Source organism: Hemitrygon akajei, chromosome 29, assembly GCF_048418815.1.
Source record: "Hemitrygon akajei chromosome 29, sHemAka1.3, whole genome shotgun sequence".
Taxonomy (NCBI): domain Eukaryota; kingdom Metazoa; phylum Chordata; class Chondrichthyes; order Myliobatiformes; family Dasyatidae; genus Hemitrygon; species Hemitrygon akajei.
Genome location: NC_133152.1, coordinates 19415122 through 19434606, shown reverse-complemented (window position 1 = coordinate 19434606; position 19485 = coordinate 19415122). Strand labels below are relative to the sequence as shown.

Genomic DNA, 19485 nt, shown 5'->3' with positions numbered 1-19485 from the left:
GCATCATGTGTTGGTATTACTGTATTCCGAAGAGAAATTCCTTCCTCTGCCCCAAATATTGCTCACAGCTGAGGGATATTGTTGCTGGAGGAAATAACGTGTTTTTTTTATATTTCAATCCTTGTTTCAGGATCAGGCAGTTCCCACCTATATCTCCAAGGCTCCCCACTGTACATATTTTCTAAACCATGCAGGTCTTGGCCTCTTGGAGAGTCTGCCTGTTACTTCCCGTGGGCTAGTCCTCAGTAAATTCATTTCATAAAGCACACTTGCTGTCAACGATGGCTCTGGCTTTCCCTGCTGAAGAATGGAAATGGAAACAGTGACAGGTTTCATCATCACATGAGTCTCATTTTTAGTTCTGGTTTAATGGTACTGAGGTCAGCGATGAGGAACTTAGCTTCAGATATGCTGACAATTCAGAATCAGCATGTGTCATGAGATTTGTTAACTTAGCAGCTGCAGTCGAATGCAATACATAATATAGAAGATAAACCTATCAATCAATTACAGTATATGTATATTGTATAATTAAAAATTGTGCAAAAATCAGAAATAATTGTATGTCAAAAAAGTGAGGTAGTGTTCATGGGTTCAATGTCCATTTGGGAATCGGATGGCAGAGGGGAAGAAGCTGTTCCTGAATCACTGAGTGTGTGCCTTCAGGCTTCTGTACCTCCTACCTGATGGTAACAGTGAGAAAAGGGCATGCCCTGGATGCTGCCTTTCTGAGACACCGCTCCTTGAAAATGTCCTGGGTACTTTGTAGGCTAGTACCCAAGATGGAGCTGACTAAATTTACAACCCTCTGCAGATTCTTTCAGTCCTGGTCAGTAGCCCCCTCCCCCATACCAGACAGTGATGCAGCCTGTCAGAATGCTCTCCATGGTACACCTATAGAAGTTTTTGAGTGTTTTTGTTGACATTCCAAATCTCTTCAAACTCCTAATGAAGTATAGTCGCTGTCTTGCCGCCTTTATAACGGCATCGATATGTTGGGACCAGGTTAGATCTTCAGAGATATTGACACCCAGGAACTTGAAACTGCTCACTCTCTCCACCTATAATCCTTCCATGAGGATTGGTATGTGTTCCTTCATCTTACCCCTCCTGAAGTCTACAATCAGCTCTTCCATCTTACTGACCCTGAGTGCGTGGTTGTTGCTGCGACACCGCTAAACTAGTCGTTATATCTCGCTCCTGTACGCCCTCTTGTCTCCATCTGAGACTGTACCAACAATGGTCGTATCATCAGCAAATTTATAGATAGTATTTGAGCTATGCCTAGCCACACCGTCATGGGTACAGAGAGAGTAAAGTAGTGGGATAAACACACACCCCTGATGTGCACCAGTGCTGATCGTCAGCAAGGAGGAAATACTATCACCAATCCGCACAGACTGTGGTCTTCTGCTTGGGAAGTCAGGGATCCATTTGCAGAGGGAGGTACAGAGGGCCAGGTTCTGACTGCAGGAATGATGGTGTTAAATGCTGAGCTATAGTTGATGAACGGCACCCTGACGTAGGTGGTCCAGGTGGTCTAAGGCCGTGTGAAGAGCCATTGAGGTTGCATCTGCTGTAGCAACAGACAAACTGCAATGAGTCCAGGTCCTTGTTGAGGCAGGAGTTCAGTCTAGTCATAACCATCCTCTCAAGTTCCAGTGGGTACATAGCAAAACTGACGTTCAATGGAGTTTTATTTTTAATTAGCTTTTCTCTCCTTAACTTATTAAGTTGGTCAAGCAGTCCTGAGGATCATGAATTCAAATCGGAGGAGGGAGAACGTTTGCTAGAAGGAACTTCTTTACAAAGATCATGATTTGGTTTGATACAGAGGGTGCTGAGTTCAGAAGTTCAAAGTAAAATGTATTATAAGAGTATGTACACATCACCACACACAACCCTGAGATTCTTTTTCTGCGGGCATACTTAGCAAATCTACTGAACAGTAACTGTAATGGTTGGGGCATATTCCAGTATTTTCTTCTGGTAAAAGCACTGAATCTACAAAATCTTGGTAAGCAGAACAGTTGGAAAGTCTTGGATTGATTTAGGAGAAGCAGCTATGGGGACAATGGACTGAATGGCTTCCTTTGGTGCTGCTCGCTGGTCTATGTTTCTAAAGTTGACATTCAACAGAACTGTTGCTAGGCAGCATTAGAATCGGAATTTCGCTCTATTATGGAAATCAAAGAAGTGATTTCTTTTTAATAGGGGTAGGAAGTCATCTCAGTCTCTGTGAGCTGGATCTCAACAGGGTTAAGCTAGCTGCAAATGTTTTGACAGGAATTGGAACTGACGGGCTGTACCAGGCCACACAGGCCTGGAGGGCCTCTGTTGATGACTGACCTGATTCACTGAAGGGACCTGGAGAGGTGTATCTATTACTGGAACTTGGCACACTTGCTGTTTGACTCTAGAATGCCAGCCCTTAGTAACAGATCCATCCCTCTCAGGTCCCATCAATTAGTCGGGCTTGTACTGCAAATCACTCGGCTACCAGGAACAGAGTTTCTAGCTGAATAAGCAGCCCGAGGCTTTGTGATGTAAACAGTGGGGCTTTAGGAGATGCAGCTGCCCCCTTTGCACAGCACAGGAGCTTCTCTGCCATCCTATGTTAAAACCCCTGCAGTTTAGATAAATTGGTTGTGTAGCTCTGGAGATTTAACAAACAACGTACCTGTCATTTTGGAGAACCACACAGATTGATGGATACCCTGAGTACTTAAAAAAAAAAGCATCAATTTTAATTTAAAAAAAGAGTGAAATAGAACAACATAGTAACATATGAAACTGTCAACCCTCCAGAAGTTAACACGTAGACAAACAAACTAGGGACCCTTAAAGCAAAGTATTGTACTGCAGAAAGAGGAGCCGAGAGTTCATCAGGCTAAACCATTGACAAATGCTTCGCTCTCTACAGTTTGAGATGCGCTTAGTATTTCAACCATTTTCTGTACTAATTAAACCAGTGTTAAACACTTTTGTCACCCATTGTTGAGTATAACCAGGCATCGGAGTGCAAGTTGGACATTGTTAACATTGAAGACTAAACAAAGATGGAAAAAGACAACTGGACAGGATTTGAAGAGTGATATTGCACTAAATGTACCGCAATGGACAAAGTGCCGTAATCGCTGGACATTAAGGCTATCGTTGTGTGGGGTCTACTGCTGGCAACCTCCATTATCTTTTTGGGGATTTCTTTCCCGTGCATCTCAACGACAGCAGGTTACTGAGGAGGAGCAGCCAACGAGGAGTAACCTGTGCCTTGGGATGACAATGGCTGCAAAGTAACCCTAGATTTTGAGGAATTCTCAAGATAGGTGATGCGTGGGGTCCGAGTCCATAGGACGCTCAAAGCTGCTACGCAGGTTGACTCTGTGGTTAAGGCGGCATATAGTTTATTGGCCTTCATGAACTGTGGGATTGAGTTTAGGACCCAAGAGGTAACGTTGCAGCTATATAGGACTCTGGTCAGACCCCACTTGGAGTACTGTGCTCAGTTCTGGTTGCCTCACTACAGGAAGGATGTGGAAGCCATAGAAATGCCACAAGGGGACATGGAGACTGGACCCAAATGCAGGACACAGGCACTGAAGTACTAGGGGCAGGACAGGAACAACTAAAGGATAGAACAAGATGGGGAGACCGTGGCATGCAACAGGGATCCTGGGGTTCAGAGAGCTCATGGCAAAGGCAGGACCCTGGCTAGGCTAAAGGATGGGTCATTGGGACAAGGAATGCTGGGAAGATAGCCCCCTGGGCAGGCCACATAACTCCTGGGCAGGGCCCAGCCTCTCAGGCAGGAGCACAGGGCACAACCCATCAGAAGCAAGGGGTAGGAAAGGGTCAGAGTCCTCAGCAGGCCACATAGCTCCTGGGTAGGGCCACCTCCCAGGCAGGAACACAGGGGCCTGGGCAAGACACGGGGCACCTGGCCAGGTTGCAGGGCACAACCCATCAGAAGAGAGGGTTAGGAAAGGGTCAGAATCCCCCCACCAGGCAACAGCAGAACAGCCTGCTCACCCAACAGAGGCAAGGGATCAGAAGGGAGCTCAGTCCAGGGTGACTACAAGAACAGACTTACAGAACTAGATGATTAACAGTGGGTACTCCAAGCCAAGGTCAAAACAGTATAACCAGACAGTACAAGAGGAACCAGACCACCTCCAGCTAGCCTCAGAGCCCCTTATAAACACCTGCCAGCCGATAGGTCTCAGGTGCACCTCCTTAAGCCAAGATGATCCTATTTGGGCTTAAGGGTGAAAGGAGGGACGGCTACAAGACCCGGAGTGCAGGGTCTACGGACCGGATCATAACAAGAAAGGGTTCAAAGGAGATTAACAAGGATGTTGCATGGATTGGGGGAGCATGCCTTATGAGAATAGGTTGCGTGAACTTGGCTTTTTCTCCTTGAAGCGACGGAGGATGAGAGGTGACCTGATAGAGGTGTATAAGATGATGAGAGGCATTGATCGTGTGGATAGTCAGAGGCTTTTTCCCAGGGCTGAAATGGCCAACACAAGGGGGCATAGTTTTAAGGTGCTTGGAAGTAGGTACAGAGGGGATGTTAGAGGTAAGTTTTTTATACAGAGAGTGGTGAGTGCATGGAATGGGCTGCCGGAGACGGTGGTGGAGGCCGATACAATAGGGTCTCTTAAGAGACTCCTGGATAGGTACATGGAGCTTAGAAAAATAGAGGGCGATGGGTAACCCTAGGTAATTTCTAAAGTAAGTATATGTTCGGCACAGCATTGTGGGTCAAAAGGCCTGTGTTGTACTGTAGGTTTTCTATGTTTCATGTATAAGATAATTATGTCTGCCACAAAGGGTTGGCATGGTAGCATAGTGGTTAGCGCAACACTTTACAGTACTAGCAACCCGGGTTCAATTCCCACCACTGCCTGTATGCAGTTTGTATGTACTCCCCTGACCGTGTGGGTTTCCTCGATTGGTAGGTTAATTGGCCATTGTAATTCATCCTGTGATTAAATTGGGGGATTGCTGGCCAGTGTGGCTTGAAGGGCCAGATGTGCATTTTATTTAAATAATAAATAAAAGGTGAAATGATGAAATCTTCTCGGTTAAGGCTTGGATTGAACGCTATATTGAAGACTCTGATGGGATAAACCACATCAGTTGCTAGACAGTTTAGAGATCAGTACCGTCCAAGCTGTTTAACATGTTGTACGTGTTAGGAAAATGACGTGGATGGAGCTTTGCATGAAGTTGATTGTATTTCAGAATCATATTTATTATCACTGACGTGAAATTTGTTGTTTGGTCGCAGCATACAGTGCAATATATTTAAAAAATTATTATAGATTACATTAAGAAATATAAAAAGAAAAGTGTTCATGGGCTCATTGCTCAGAAATCTGATTTTAGAAAAGCTGATGAAAGTGATAATGTTCTCAGCTAAAGTAGAGGTGACTGGGTAATTCTCTGCCCATCAGTTCTCTCCTGCCACCAGCTACCCCAATGTAAATAACCAAGGCTGATCTTGTGCATATAATTTGAATGTCACTTTTGTCCACGTGGTGTATTTTGTATTTGTAAGAAAGTTGAGGTATTTTCAGTGAAAAGCTCTGTTTCCTCCAAACTTTTAAAAAGACGTTTGATTTGGGAGTCTATTTAATCTAGTGTACAACTGACCACTTCTTGTGAGCGTATAACTCATTAACTAGCTCAACAAATTTGTGGATGATACCAAGACTGGGTGTGTAGTAGACAGCGAGGACGGCTATCAAAACTTGCAGTGGTATCTGGACTAGCTGGAAAAATGGGCTGAAAAATGGCAAATGGTGTTTAATACAGACAAGTGTGAGGTGTTTCACTTTGGAATGACAAGCCAGGGTAGGGTTTACATGATGAACTTCAATGTTATGGAAATACTCCCCTTCCAAATAAACAAGATATGAATATTATTTTTATAGAATTAATATTAATTTGTCTGTAAACCCAGAACAACAACAAAAAAAGAGGAGAGATAATGGTCTGGTTATTCTTCTAAACTCCTTAGATCCTGAGGAGTGTGGCAGAACAGAGAGATCTGGGAATATAGATCCATAATTCCTTGAAAGTGGCAGATATATTTGTAAAAGGAGCTTTTGGCACATCGGCCTTCATAAATCAAAGTATTGAGTACAGGAGATGAGATGTTATGGTGATGTTTTATAAGACGTTGGTGACGTCTAATTTGGAGGATTGTGTACAGTTCTGGTCACCTACCTACAGGAAACCATAGAACCACAGAACATTACAGCACAGTACAGGCCCTTCAGCCCTCCATGTTGTGCTGACCCATATAATCCTTTAAAAAAAGTACTAAATCCACACTACCCCATAACCCTCCATTTTTCTTTCATCCATGTGCCCGTCCAAGAGGCTCTTAAATACCCCTAATGTTTTAGCCTCCACCACCATCGCTGGCAAGTTATTCCAGGCACTCACAACCCTCTGTGTAAAAAAACTTACCCCCGATGTCTCCCCTAAACTTCCCTTCCTTAATTTTGAAAGATGTCAATAAAATTGAAAGAATGCAGAGAAAATTTATAAAGCTGTGTCGGGACTTGAGGGCCTAAACTATAGGGAAAAGTTGATTATTCCCTAGAGAGCAGAAGAGTGAGGGGAGTTTTGATAGAGGTATACACAGTTATGACTATAGATAGGGTAAACACAAGCAGGCTTTTTTCTACTAAGGTTGGGTGAGACTAGAACTAGAGATCATGGATTTAATTTACTTAGAACTTTGTAAGGTGAAATGTTTAAGGGGACCATGAGGGGGAAATTTCTTCAGTCAGAGGGTGGTGAGAGTTTGGAACGAGTTGCCAGAAAAGTGGCTGATGAGGGTTTGTTTCAACCTTTAAGAGAAATTTGAATAGATACATTGATGGGTCGGTTATGGAGGACTTTGGTCTGGGTCATAGTTGATGGGACTGGGCAGATTAATTGTTCTGAATGGACTAGATGGGCTGAAGGGTGTGTTACCGTATACTAGTATTCTATGACTCTAGCTAACAGTGTCATTATAGGTTTTGAAGTTCCAAAACATCAGAGATTTGCTGCCAATGCTTTTTAAAATATGACAATTCCACTCCAAGTCTCATCCTTAAATCTGCCCTGCCTTTCATGGGCTGAATGTAAAGGTACAAACTGGCCTGGTTACAAACTTTACAAAGACAGAAGGCCCAGACTTTTAGACCATAAGATATAGGAGCAGAGTTAGGCCATTTGGCCCACTGAGTCTCTTCTGCCATTTCATCATGGCTGAATCAAATTTCCTCTTAGTCCCAACCTCCTGCCATCTCCCAATATTCCTGACCAATCAAGAATCTATCAACTTCTTCCTCAAATATACATAAAGACTTGGCCTCCACAGCTGCCTGTGCCAAGGAATTCCATAGATTTACCACTCTCTGGCTGAAGATATTCCTCCTTATCTCCGTTCTAAATGGATACCCCTCAATTCTGAGGCTGTGTCCTATGGTCTTAGACTCCCCCACCATAGGAAGCATCTCCACATCCACACTATCAAGGCCTTTCACCATTTGATAGGTTTCAATGAGGTCATCCCTCATTCTTCTGAATTCCAGTGCATACAGGCCCAGAGCCATCAAACGCTCTTCATATGACAAGCCGTTCAAACTTGGAATCATTTCGTGAACCTCCTTTGAACCCTCTCCAGTTTCAGCATTTCCTGGCTGGGACAATAATTGGGACTTCACAGCAGGTCTTTGCTTCCAAGGAGGAGAGGACAGCAAGGAAACAGGCCTCACTGGAAAGTTGAAATGCTTGAAGCATCTTTAGAAAAACGGACTTTGTTTCAACTTGTTGATCCTCTATCAGTTCATTCTACCTTCCTCACCTGAAAGAGCTGGTTGGGGTCAGATTTGCTTATCTCCAGAGTTCAGTGTACAACCTTTCAAGATCTCTACCTTGTCATTCTTCTGGCCTATGGTGCATCCGTTCATTCCGCCATTGCAGTCATACTTTCCGTGGCACAGTCCGTATTTACTTCCATTTACATGTGCTCTTCAGTCATTCAGAGCGATGCTGGCGGGATGCAAGTGAGCATTTGCAGCTCACATCACAATTGGCCCACCTAAAAGAGGGCGATACGTGGAGAGGGTTCTGAAACCGGAAAGCAAAGCAAGACCTCCCTGAACAGTACCTCTTTGGCAGTTGTCTTCCAAGTTTACTACATTTAACAATGGAATGCCTCATTTGCCTATAGATTACGTACACCACGTTTGAATGCTTTTGAAACACTTTCTGAGTAGACGACAGTGACCTTCTTTGTGCTATGGAATAAATTTCTAAAGGTCAGAGGTAGAGTGATAGGGTAAGCAATTGTTTATTGTCCTTCCACTAAAGCTGCAAGAGACTGGGAAGATCTATCCCTAATCTTTAGGAATTCATTAAATAATATAAAGATAGAGCCATTGGTTATGTTTTGTATCTTCAAAACATTAAACTAATTCACAGGAATCCGAAATGCAAGTCGAGCTTTATCCTTACTTTAAGCAAGGCGCGTGTGTATCATGTGGTAGTGTGATGATATATGCAATTAACATATTTTTACATATAATCTGTAACTAATTATTTAAATGAACAAGAATGCTTAATCAAACTACATATATATATATATACACACACACACAAGATGGCTCTAATATTATTGAAATATAAAATACACAACCCTTGGGTTTATAAGCTATCATATGCTCAGGATATGTGTTTGAAGAAGATTGAAATATGGTGTGGTTACGGTAGATTTGTTCGACAAGTGAAGGCTTTGAAATTAAAATGGATTTGTTTTCTCTCATGCTTGCCTTTCAGCATCTCATCACTCCGGTGTTCTTCCTGGCCAGATCCCCACCTTCTAACACCTCATTGCCAACTCTGTTGCTTCCCCTGTAAGCTGGAAAAGGTTCTGTTCGTCCATTACCCCCTGGACTGCTGGGTTTTCATACTGGCATTGCCCTCGCATTAACATTTTCATCCGTGTTTTTAAGTCCTCCCATGGCAACCTTCCTCCCCATTACCTGCTGCAGACAAACACCTTTGCAGCTCCTCACATTTCCTCCAATTCCTCTGTCCAGCACAACCCAGTTCCAATCGCTAAGCATGCTTCGCTAGCAGGCCAGACCCTAAACTCTGCAATTCCTTTCTTCAACCTTCTCAACTCGCTGCCGGCTATTTACAGCCTGTTGCTTCTGCAAAACAGCCACTAAAACCTGAATCCTCCAACAGAGACTTCAAAGGCCTAATGAGAGGCCGCAGCTACCAGCGACCGAGGTTCAACCCTAATGTTGAGTGCTGTCTGGGGGCAGTTTTTGCATGCCCGGATGTTCTAGTGTCCTCCCATCTGTGAAGTGGTAGGTTAAGTGCCCCCTAAAGCGTCAGTGAGTGGTAGAACCTGGGGGGTGGGGAGGGGTGCTGATGTTAGGAATGTGATTTATGTAGGATTAGTAAACTGAAACGGATGGTCAGTGCGGCCTTGTAGGCTGACTGGCCTGTTTCTGTGCTGCGTCTCTCTTTGACATGTAATAACCTGCCAAGACTTGCAAGTGGGAACTGGAGTGGGTAAAGTGCTACATAAATTCGAGATACCATCCGTGAACCATTTTATTTGCAGATTTATTTTAAGCAGAGTCCTGGAACATGCAAATAAAACACCACACACACAAAATGCTGGAGGAACTCAGCAGGCCAGGTAGCATCTATGGAAATGAATAAACGGTCTATGTTTCATGCCGACACCCTTTTTCAGAGCAGTCCTGATGAAGGGTCTTGGCCCAAAACGTCAATTGTTTATTCATTTCCATAGATGCTGCCTGACCTGCTGAGTTCCTCCAGCATTTTGTGTGTGTGTTGTTTTGGATTTCCAGCAACTGCAGACTTCCTTGTGTTTATGATATGCAAGCAATGGTTGTTTGATAGTCAGAAAAGAACCCCTGTGAAATAGAGAATGCGACCAAGCTGATAACAGAACTAAGTCACCAGAAATTGGCACTATGTTGTGGTGTCCACTTCTGAGCTGTGGTTAGATTAAGCTGTCGGAAGTGCATACGTCAGCAGTCACTGGAGGCCACCCTTGAACTGGTAGTGAACTCCTCTCTCTGTGTTTCAGGCAGGGCTACTGGGAGGTGGTTGACAGTCTAGCAGCAGCCTGATGAGACGGTGAGAGGGGGGCAGCCTTGCGGTCAGGGTCACTACAAGGTCAGTTGAATAACAGATTGACTTGCGGAGACTGCGCCTAGCCTCACTGTGAGCTCTTCACCGAGCTAACCTGCACAGAACCCAGGCAAAGAACGCCCAAGTCACCCTCAGCCACACGCTGCTGGTCTGAACGGGAACTGCCCCTGTATCTTAGACATGATAAGGAGAGGGGGGCAGAGGGCTGTCACTTCAAAAGTCAAACAACTGATTTCACATTGTTCTTGCATTGTAAAGGAATCGGCATTTGCTTGCTTGCTCAATTTACTTATAAAATAAACTCCGTTGTTCAATAAAAGCTGCTCTCACCTTAATCCCACTATGAAGGATTATAATCCCAGATCGATGTTCCTGGGACAGGTTTGCTACTGGAGGTGTGGTGTTTCAAACAGGCCATTTAATTCAGGCCTTGTCAGGTGGAGATGAAATGATCTGCTTTTGCAGAGTTGGAGCATTAGCCTTGACATCCTGGTTAATATTTACCCCTCAATCAACATCACTTTAAAAACATAACTGCTAATTACTGCTTTTGGAAACTTGTGTTAAACAACTTGGGACTATACTAAAACAGTGGCTGAATATCCATTCTACATCATTGGTTGTAAAGCACTCCAGACATGATGAAGTACATACACATTTCAACACACTTTCTTACTCAGTCAAATTTCCCCGGGCTTTCTGATCTCAGACAGTGTTCAATAGCCCGGCGGTTCAATTTAATGTCAGGGAATGAAATCCTTACTTTTTGCAGATAACCACAAAACAGAGCGATGAAAAAAGCCAAGGAATGCATGTACTTATAATCCAATGATTAGCCCTGATGAGACAAGGTGCCCCAACAACTTAACCTCAACAATGTGGATAAAGTCACCTTGACTGTCCGTCTAGATATGGAGTTCCCAACCTGGGGTCCACAGATCCCTTGGTTAGTAGAAGGGGGCCATGGCATAAAAAAATGTTGGGAACCCCTGCTCTAGATCGTTCAGGATTTAAGCAATGTATTCCATCAGCAACTCCTCTCCAAATCAAAGATAACCAAATTGCCAGCCTATGACTTTGCCAGTATGAGATATGGATTTACAGTAATCAATGTTTCTTTGCCTAGGGAGATTTGTGTTGGAGGTGAATGGGATGTTATTTCACCTGTTTTATTTTAAAAAATCAAGTAAAACTGCAGATGTTGGAATCTGAAACAGAAACATAACTCAGCCAGTCAAGCAGCATCTGCTGAAAGAGAAATCCGTTAACTTTTGAGTTAATGTCCACTGGTGTAGGCTTTACATTCGGAGGATTTTGCAAAGAGTATCTGGGCTGTGTTGACAGAATGCTGGAAGAACTCAACTAGTCAGACAGTGACAATGGAGGGAAATGGACAGACAGTGTTTCAAGTTGGGACTGTTCATCAGGACTGGTAAAGATCCCACTGACGTGACTCAGGGTTCACACCAGCCCAGTCCTGCAATGTCAACTGTCCACTTCCCTCCATAGAGGCTGCTCCTCCAACAGTTTGTGTGTTGTTCCAGATTTCCAGCATCTGCAGACCCTCTTGTGGCAGCAGATCTGTGTTCTACACTGCAGCCAGAATCACTCTCGTCAACCAGCTAACTCAAGGTCAATGGAAGTCTGATCCAAGCCGAGGTAATTTGTCAGTCTGAAAAAAGAGGGGAATTGAATATTTTGAAATTGGAGTTACAGTGAAGAACATCACCAGTTTCCGCACTAACAGTGCAGTCTGAAAAGTTCAACTTCAGAAAGGGTGGCATTTTAAACTCTGGATAACAAATGACAGTGGGTAACAACTGTAGCCTCTGCACTGTGTTTCACAAACTACATCCTAATAGCCACAAAGAAAACAGATGTTAATTCAAAGGAGAGAATCGGGGGGATAACCAAAAGTTTGTTCAAAGAAATGCATTCTAGGGCTGAGAATAGGAAGTGAATTCAGTAAGCACTAGGACCAGATGATTAAACGAATAGATGATAAATTTCACAGAATGTTGGAGGCATGGGAAGAAATATATTAGTTGGGTCAAGTTGATAGGGAATGTTAGAGAGGGGCAAGGCCACGGAGGGCTAAAACTGTGTGTTGAATCAATGTTTTATGGTGGATCTATGAAGTCTAAATTTGGAACATAACTGAATTAGCTGCATTCATTTCAGAAATGGTCTGTCATTAAGATGAAAAAGCAGTTGGATGCTATTTCAGGAATCGGAGGGGTCACTGAGTCTCTGCTGCCAGATAGCAATAAGTTGTTAAGTGTACGGCTGAGGCAGGAGGGTAATCCATCATGGGTACCGGTGTAACAAACTCAGCCTAACCTTGTCCTGATCCTGTTATTTCAGTATAACATGTGCTCAGGGGTAAATGGGCCATGAACTGTCACCCCTACCCCCTGGTGAGGGGTCATCCTGCCTGACCTCATGAAACTGCCAATCAAAATGAATAATGGAGAGAACATGAATCCAGGCAGAAATATGCTCTAAGTGGCCAAGAAAGTTCCCCAGTGAGAGAGACTGTTCCACATCTAAAACTTAATCTTAATGCAATGCCACTTAATAATTTTCATGATGAGACATATTCAAGAAATAATTTATTTATGTTATGAAACTTAATTAGACCTGTGAATAATATAACATGATTAACTAAATAGAGAATTACATAAATCTGAATTAAAACTTCTATACTGAAGATTTGGCATCATTTAGTCAGTTTACCCATCCTGTGTCTGGGAGTGATGTTTTTCTTGTGGCAAATTATTAATGTGCATGTGAATACACACAGGTTTCTCCCCACAAGACTGTCTCGTACTGGGAACTTCCCCTTCTTCTTTATCTCAATGCTAGATTGTGAACAAAAGGGCCAACAAGACTGTAGGTCTGACACAGTGGTCAGCAGCACAGGAGCGCCACAGGGAACCGTACTCTCTCCGGTCCTGTTCACCCTGTACACATCTGACTTCCAATATAACTCGGAGTCCTGCCATGTGCAGAAGTTCGCTGATGACACGGCCATAGTGGGGTGTGTCAGGAATGGACAGGAGGAGGAGTATAGGAAACTGATACAGGACTTTGTGATATGGTGCAACTCAAACTACCTGCGTCTCAATGTCACCAAGACCAAGGAGATGGTGGTGGACTTTAGGAGATCTAGGCCTCATATGGAGCCAGTGATCATTAATGGAGAATGTGTGGAGCAGGTTAAGACCTACAAGTATCTGGGAGTACAGTTGGACGAGAAGCTAGACTGGACTGCCAACACAGATGCCTTGTGCAGGAAGGCACAGAGTCGACTGTACTTCCTTAGAAGGTTGGCGTCATTCAATGTCTGCAGTGAGATGCTGAAGATGTTCTATAGGTCAGTTGTTGAGAGCGCCCTCTTCTTTGTGGTGGCGTGTTGGGGAGGAAGCATTAAGAAGAAGGACGCCTCACGTCTTAATAAGCTGATAAGGAAGGCGGGCTCTGTCGTGGGCAAAGTACTGGAGAGTTTAACATCGGTAGCTGAGCGAAGGGCGCTGAGTAGGCTACGGTCAATTATGGAAAACCCTGAACATCCTCTACATAGCACCATCCAGAGACAGAGAAGCAGTTTCAGCGACAGGTTACTGTCGATGCAATGCTCCTCAGACAGGATGAAGAGGTCAATACTCCCCAATGCCATTAGGCTTTACAATTCAACTGCCAGGACTTAAGAACTTTTTTTTAAAGCTATTATTAATGCTTTTTGAGTTAGTGATTTAGATGCATATCATATTATTACTGAGTTAAGTATTGTATGTAATGAGTTTTTGCTACAACAAGTGTATGGGACATTGGAAAAAATGTTGAATTTCCCCATGGGGATGAATAAAGTATCTATCTATCTATCTATCTATCTATCTATCTATCTATCTATCTATCTAAAAGAGTGCAGTGTTTATGCAAATTATAATCGAGGTAGACTGACGTCCATCTACAGGGACTGGTGTGAAATACAACTATTAAAGGCCGCACATGCAAATTCTGACTCTACTATAGACCTTGCTTTCCTGAAGGTGCTTTTGACCATTCAGCATCCTGTTTGGTTCATTGTTCTTGGCTGAAGAAATTAACGTTGGGTGAAAGTAAGAGATGTCGCAGCCAAACAGGGTCTGTCTTCATCCGATGCTCTCTAGATCTAGTGTCACTAAAATTCAAGGCACGGTATGAATTCACCATTCAAATAAGATCATCAACGTTGTCGAACAACCCTGGTGATAATTCTGCACTGGTAGCACAATATGGTGCGCTATCTGCAGCATCAGAACACTCCATTTGGCCCCGCACAATTCTCATTTATGCTACTTGAGCAAACTTCTATATTGCTATTGCAAATCCTTCAAGAACATTGCAGCAAGCATTTAGACATTTGGACAGGTAAGTGCATAGAGGGATAGAGGGCAAGCAAATGGGATGAGCTCAGATTGGCAATTTGGTCGGCATGGTTGAGTTGAGCTGAAGGGCATCACTGTACAACACCACAGCTCAGGCCAGAATGGACGAGGCACTCACTGCTATTAGTTTACCCCTACTTACTCTGCTAACATAGAGTCCAGGTTTAAGTAGTGACTAACGGGAGTGAGGTATGGAGGTTTTTCCATGTAGATGTTTTGTTAAAATTTTTATTACTGATTCTCATCTCCCCTTTCTCTGCAAATGTCTTCGGTGACAACAATCAATCTACCCAATCAGTCTCTCTACTTCTTGATCTGCGATCCATCTCTCAATACAATCTAACCATGTGCTGGGCAATGGAGCTTCTTCTGAATTTCATTATTATTTTATTGGTGTGTTATAATAGTTGGCAGTCTAATATTGTCCATATATTTTGTCACTTTCTGCCCATTCTAGTCCATCAGCTCAGCCCTCAAACTTTTGTTCTTTAAAATGCCAGCCTCTTCATTCATTCCTGATAAGAATTAAGTTCTGATCTGATTGCATCATCTTGTTACGATATGAAGTATTCACAGTAGTCAACAAGCGCAGTCTAAACAGGTTTCTACAGAAATTCAATAATTTTGTGATTTTTAATTCCATGCTCAGAAAATAATCCCAGCCCTTCAAAGTTCAAGTTTAAGTGTATGGCTATTTAACCGTACACAAGTATACTACCAAATGAAACGACGTTACTCTGGACTAAGGTGCACAACACAGTACATATAACTCACATACAACACATAAAATAATACTACCACAAATAAAAAGGTGTTTAGAGTTAAGAAATGATCAGTATAACACTACTGGTGCTTCATACTTGATGAGACCTGGGTGGTGGTAGGGATTTCAGTGGTCTCTCGGCCTGGGGGGAGAAGCTGTTTCCCATACTGACAGTTCTTGTCCTAATGCTACGGTATCTCCTGCTATGGTAGGAAGTCAAAGTGATTGTTGGACGGATGGGAGGGATCATTGACAATGCTAAAGACCTTGCATGTACTGTGCTTCGGATAAATATCTGTGATGATCCTGATGATCCTCTCGTCGGTCCTCACGATCCATTGTAGGGACCTGCAGTCAGATGCTTTGCAATTCCTGTACCAGACAGTGATGCAGCTGGTCAGGACGATCTCGATGGTTCTCATGTAAAAATTGGTTAAAATGTGTGTGCGATGTGGGGAAGGGAGTCTTACCTCGGCTAACAAGAGGGAAAAAAGCCAACATAAAAGTCATAGAGGGGGCATATAATAGAGCAAAAATTGATGGGAAGTTAGAGGATTGGGAAACTTTTAAAAATTAACAGAAGGCAACTTAAGAAACCATTAAAAAGATAAAAGTTCAAATATGAAAGTAAGCTAGCTAATAATATTGAAGAAGATATCAAAGTTTTTTTCACATAAAGTGTGAAAGAGAGGTGTGGCTGGAAAACAATGCTGAAGTGGTAGTAACGGGACAACAAAATGGCAGATGAGCTGAATAAGTATTTTGCATCAGTCTTCACTGTGGAACTGTGGACAATGCTAGCTGTACAGTGGAAGTTCCAAGTGTCAGGGGTCATGAAGTGTGTGAAGTTGCCATAACTAGAGAAGAGGTCCTTGGAAACTGAAAGGACTAAAGGTAGATAAATCACCTGGACTGGATGGTGTACACCCCAGAGTTCTGAATTAGGTGGTTGAAGAGATCGTGGAGGTATTAGTAATGATCTTTCAAGAATCGCTAGATTCTGGAATAATTCCGAAAGACTGGAAAATTGCAAATGCCACTCTACTCCTCAAGAAGAGAAGAAAGGAAATGATAGGTCAGTTAGTCTGGCGTCCATGGTTGGAAAGATGTTGGAGTCAATTAGAGGTCTCAGGGTTCTTGGAGGCTCATGATAAAATAGGCTGTAGTCAGCATGGTTTCAAGGGAAAATCTTGTCTTACAGATTTGTTGGAATTATTTTTTTCAGAATACCAAACAGAATCAGCTGATGTGTCCTTGGATTTTCAGAAGGCCTTTGACAAGGTGCCATACATGAGGCTGCTTAACAAGCTATGAGTCCATGTTATCACAGGAAAGATTCTAGCACGGATAAAGCAGTGGCTGATTGGCAAGAGGCAAAGAGTGGGAATTAAAGGGAGCCTTTTCTGGCTGGCTGCTGGCGACTAATGGTGTTCCACAAGGACCTGTGTTGGGACCAATTATTTTTACATTAACTGTCAATGATCTGGATAATAGAATTGATGGCTTTGTTGCAAAGTTTGCAGATGGTATGAAGCTAAGCAGAGGGGCAGGTAGTTTTGAGGAAGTAGAGAGGCTACAGAGTTTGGAGAATGGGCAAAGAAATGGCAGATGGAATACAGTGTTGGGAAGTGTATGGAATGCACTTTGGTAGAAATAATGAAAATGTTGACTATTTTCTAAATTGAGAGAAAATACAAAAAAACTGAGGTGGCAAAAGGACTTGGGAGTCCTTGAGCAGGATTCCCTAAAGGTTAATTTGCAGGTTGAGTCTGTGGTGAGGAAGGCAAATGCAATGTTAGTATTCATTTCAAGACGACTAGAATATAAAAGCAAGGATATAATGTTGAAACTTTATAAAGTACTGATGAGACCTCACTTGGAGTATTGTGAGCAGGTTTGGGCCCCATTTTAGACAATAGACAATAAGTGCAGAAGTAGACCATTCGGCCCTTCGAGCCTGCACTGCCATTTTGAGATCATGGCTGATCAATTCCTTATCAATACCCAGTTCCTGCCTTGTCCCCATATCCCTTGATTCCCCTATCCATAAGATACCTATCTAGCTCCTTCTTGAAAGCATCCAGAGAATTGGCCTCCACTACCTTCTGAGGCAGTGCATTCCAGACCCCCACAACTCTCTGGGAGAAGAAGTTTTTCCTTAACTCTGTCCTAAATGACCTACCCCTTATTCTCAAACCATGCCCTCTGGTACTGGATTCTCCCAGCATCTGGAACATATTTCCTGCCTCTATCTTGTCCAATCCCTTAATAATCTTATATGTTTCAATCAGATCTCCTTAATTCCAGCGTGTACAAGCCCAGTCTCTCTAACCTCTCTGCGTAAGACAGTCCAGACATCCCAGGAATTAACCTCGTGAATCTACGCTGCACTTCCTCTACAGCCAGGATGTCCTTCCTTAACCCTGGAGACCAAAACTGTACACAATACTCCAGATGTGGTCTCACCAGGGCTCTGTACAAATGCAAGAGGATTTCCTTGCTCTTGTACTCAATTCCCTTTGTAATAAACGCCAACATTCCATTAGCCTTCTTCACTGCCTGCTGCACTTGCTCATTCACCTTCAGTGACTGATGAACAGGGACTCCGAGATCTCTTTGTATTACTCCCTTACCCAACTCTATACCATTCAGTTAATAATCTGCCTTCCTGTACTTACTCCCAAAGTGGATAACCTCACACTTATTCACATTAAACGCCATCTGCCAAGTATCTGCCCACTCACCCAGCCTATCCAAGTCACCCTGAATTCTCCTAACATCCTCATCACATGTCACACTGCCACCCAGCTTAGTATCATCAGCAAATTTGCTGATGTTATTTTCTATGCCTTCATCCAAATCGTTAACGTAAATGGTAAACAGCTGTGGTCCCAATACCGAGCCCTGTGGCACCCCACTAGTCACCACCTGCCATTCCGAGAAACACCCATTCACCGCTACCCTTTGCTTTCTATCTGCCAACCAGTTTTCTATCCATGTCAATGCCTTCCCCCCCGATGCCCTGAGCTTTGATTTTACCCACCAATCTTCTATGTGGGACCTTATCAAATGCCTTCTGAAAATCGAGGTACACTATGTCCACTGGATGTAGAAAGGATTTTCTTAGAAAGGATGTGCTGAACCTGGAGAGGTTTCAAAGAAGGTTCGTGAAGATGATTCCAGGATTGAACAGCTTGCCAAACGAATAACATTTGATGGCTCTGGGCCTGTATTCACTGGAATTCAGAAGAATGAGGGGTGACTTCATTGAAACCTATAAAATGGTGAAAAGCCTTGAAAGAGTGGATGTGGAGATGATGTTGCCTATGGCAGGAGAGTCTGGGACCAGAGGACACAGACTCTAAATGGAGGGGCATCTTTTAGAATGAAGATGAGGAGGAATTTATTTAGCCACAGAGTGGTCAATCTGTGGAATTCTTTGTCATAGGCAACTATGGAGGCCAAGTCTGTATGTATATTTAAGGCACAGGGTGATAGATTCTTGGTCAAGGCATGAAGGGATACTGAGGGAAGGCAGGAGATTGAGGCTGAGAGGAAATTTGAATCAGCCATGAAGAAATGTCGGAGCAGACTCGATGGGCAAAATGGCCTAATACTGCTCCTATATCTTGTGGCTTTATGGTCTTAATCTGCTCAGGAAGTGGTGGTGCTGCTATACTTAATTCAAGAACTCTTTATCTTGTATTTGTAATATTTATTGCTTATTTATTTATAATTTCTTTCTTTTTGCATTTGTAGCTTGTTGTACTTTGCAGACTGGTTGAATGCCCAGGTTGGTGCAGTCTTTCATTGATTCCATTATGGTTATTATTCTGTTATGGATTCATTGAGGTTGCCCACAAGAAAATTCAGTGCTGTATATGGTGACATACATGTACTTTGATAATAAATTTACTTTGAACTTTGTTCTGCATTCTGTTATTGTTTTACCTTGTACCAACTCAAAGTACTGTTGTAATGAGTTCATCTGTATGGATGATATGCAAGACGTGTTTTTCCATTGCACATGTGACAATAATAAACCAATATAGAATGAGTCCTGAAAAGTATGCAGATCCTTATATTACC

At 43.0% G+C, this 19485-nt stretch overlaps 1 long non-coding RNA gene across 1 annotated transcript; it reads left to right on the top strand.

Moving 5' to 3' along the window:
* Positions 1-9823: 9823 nt before the first annotated feature.
* LOC140718266 (uncharacterized) lies at positions 9824-19323 on the top strand. The gene is made up of 2 exons (XR_012096663.1): positions 9824-11862; positions 19156-19323. It is a non-coding gene; the product is annotated as an uncharacterized lncRNA (long non-coding RNA).
* The last annotated feature ends 162 nt before the right edge of the window (positions 19324-19485 follow it).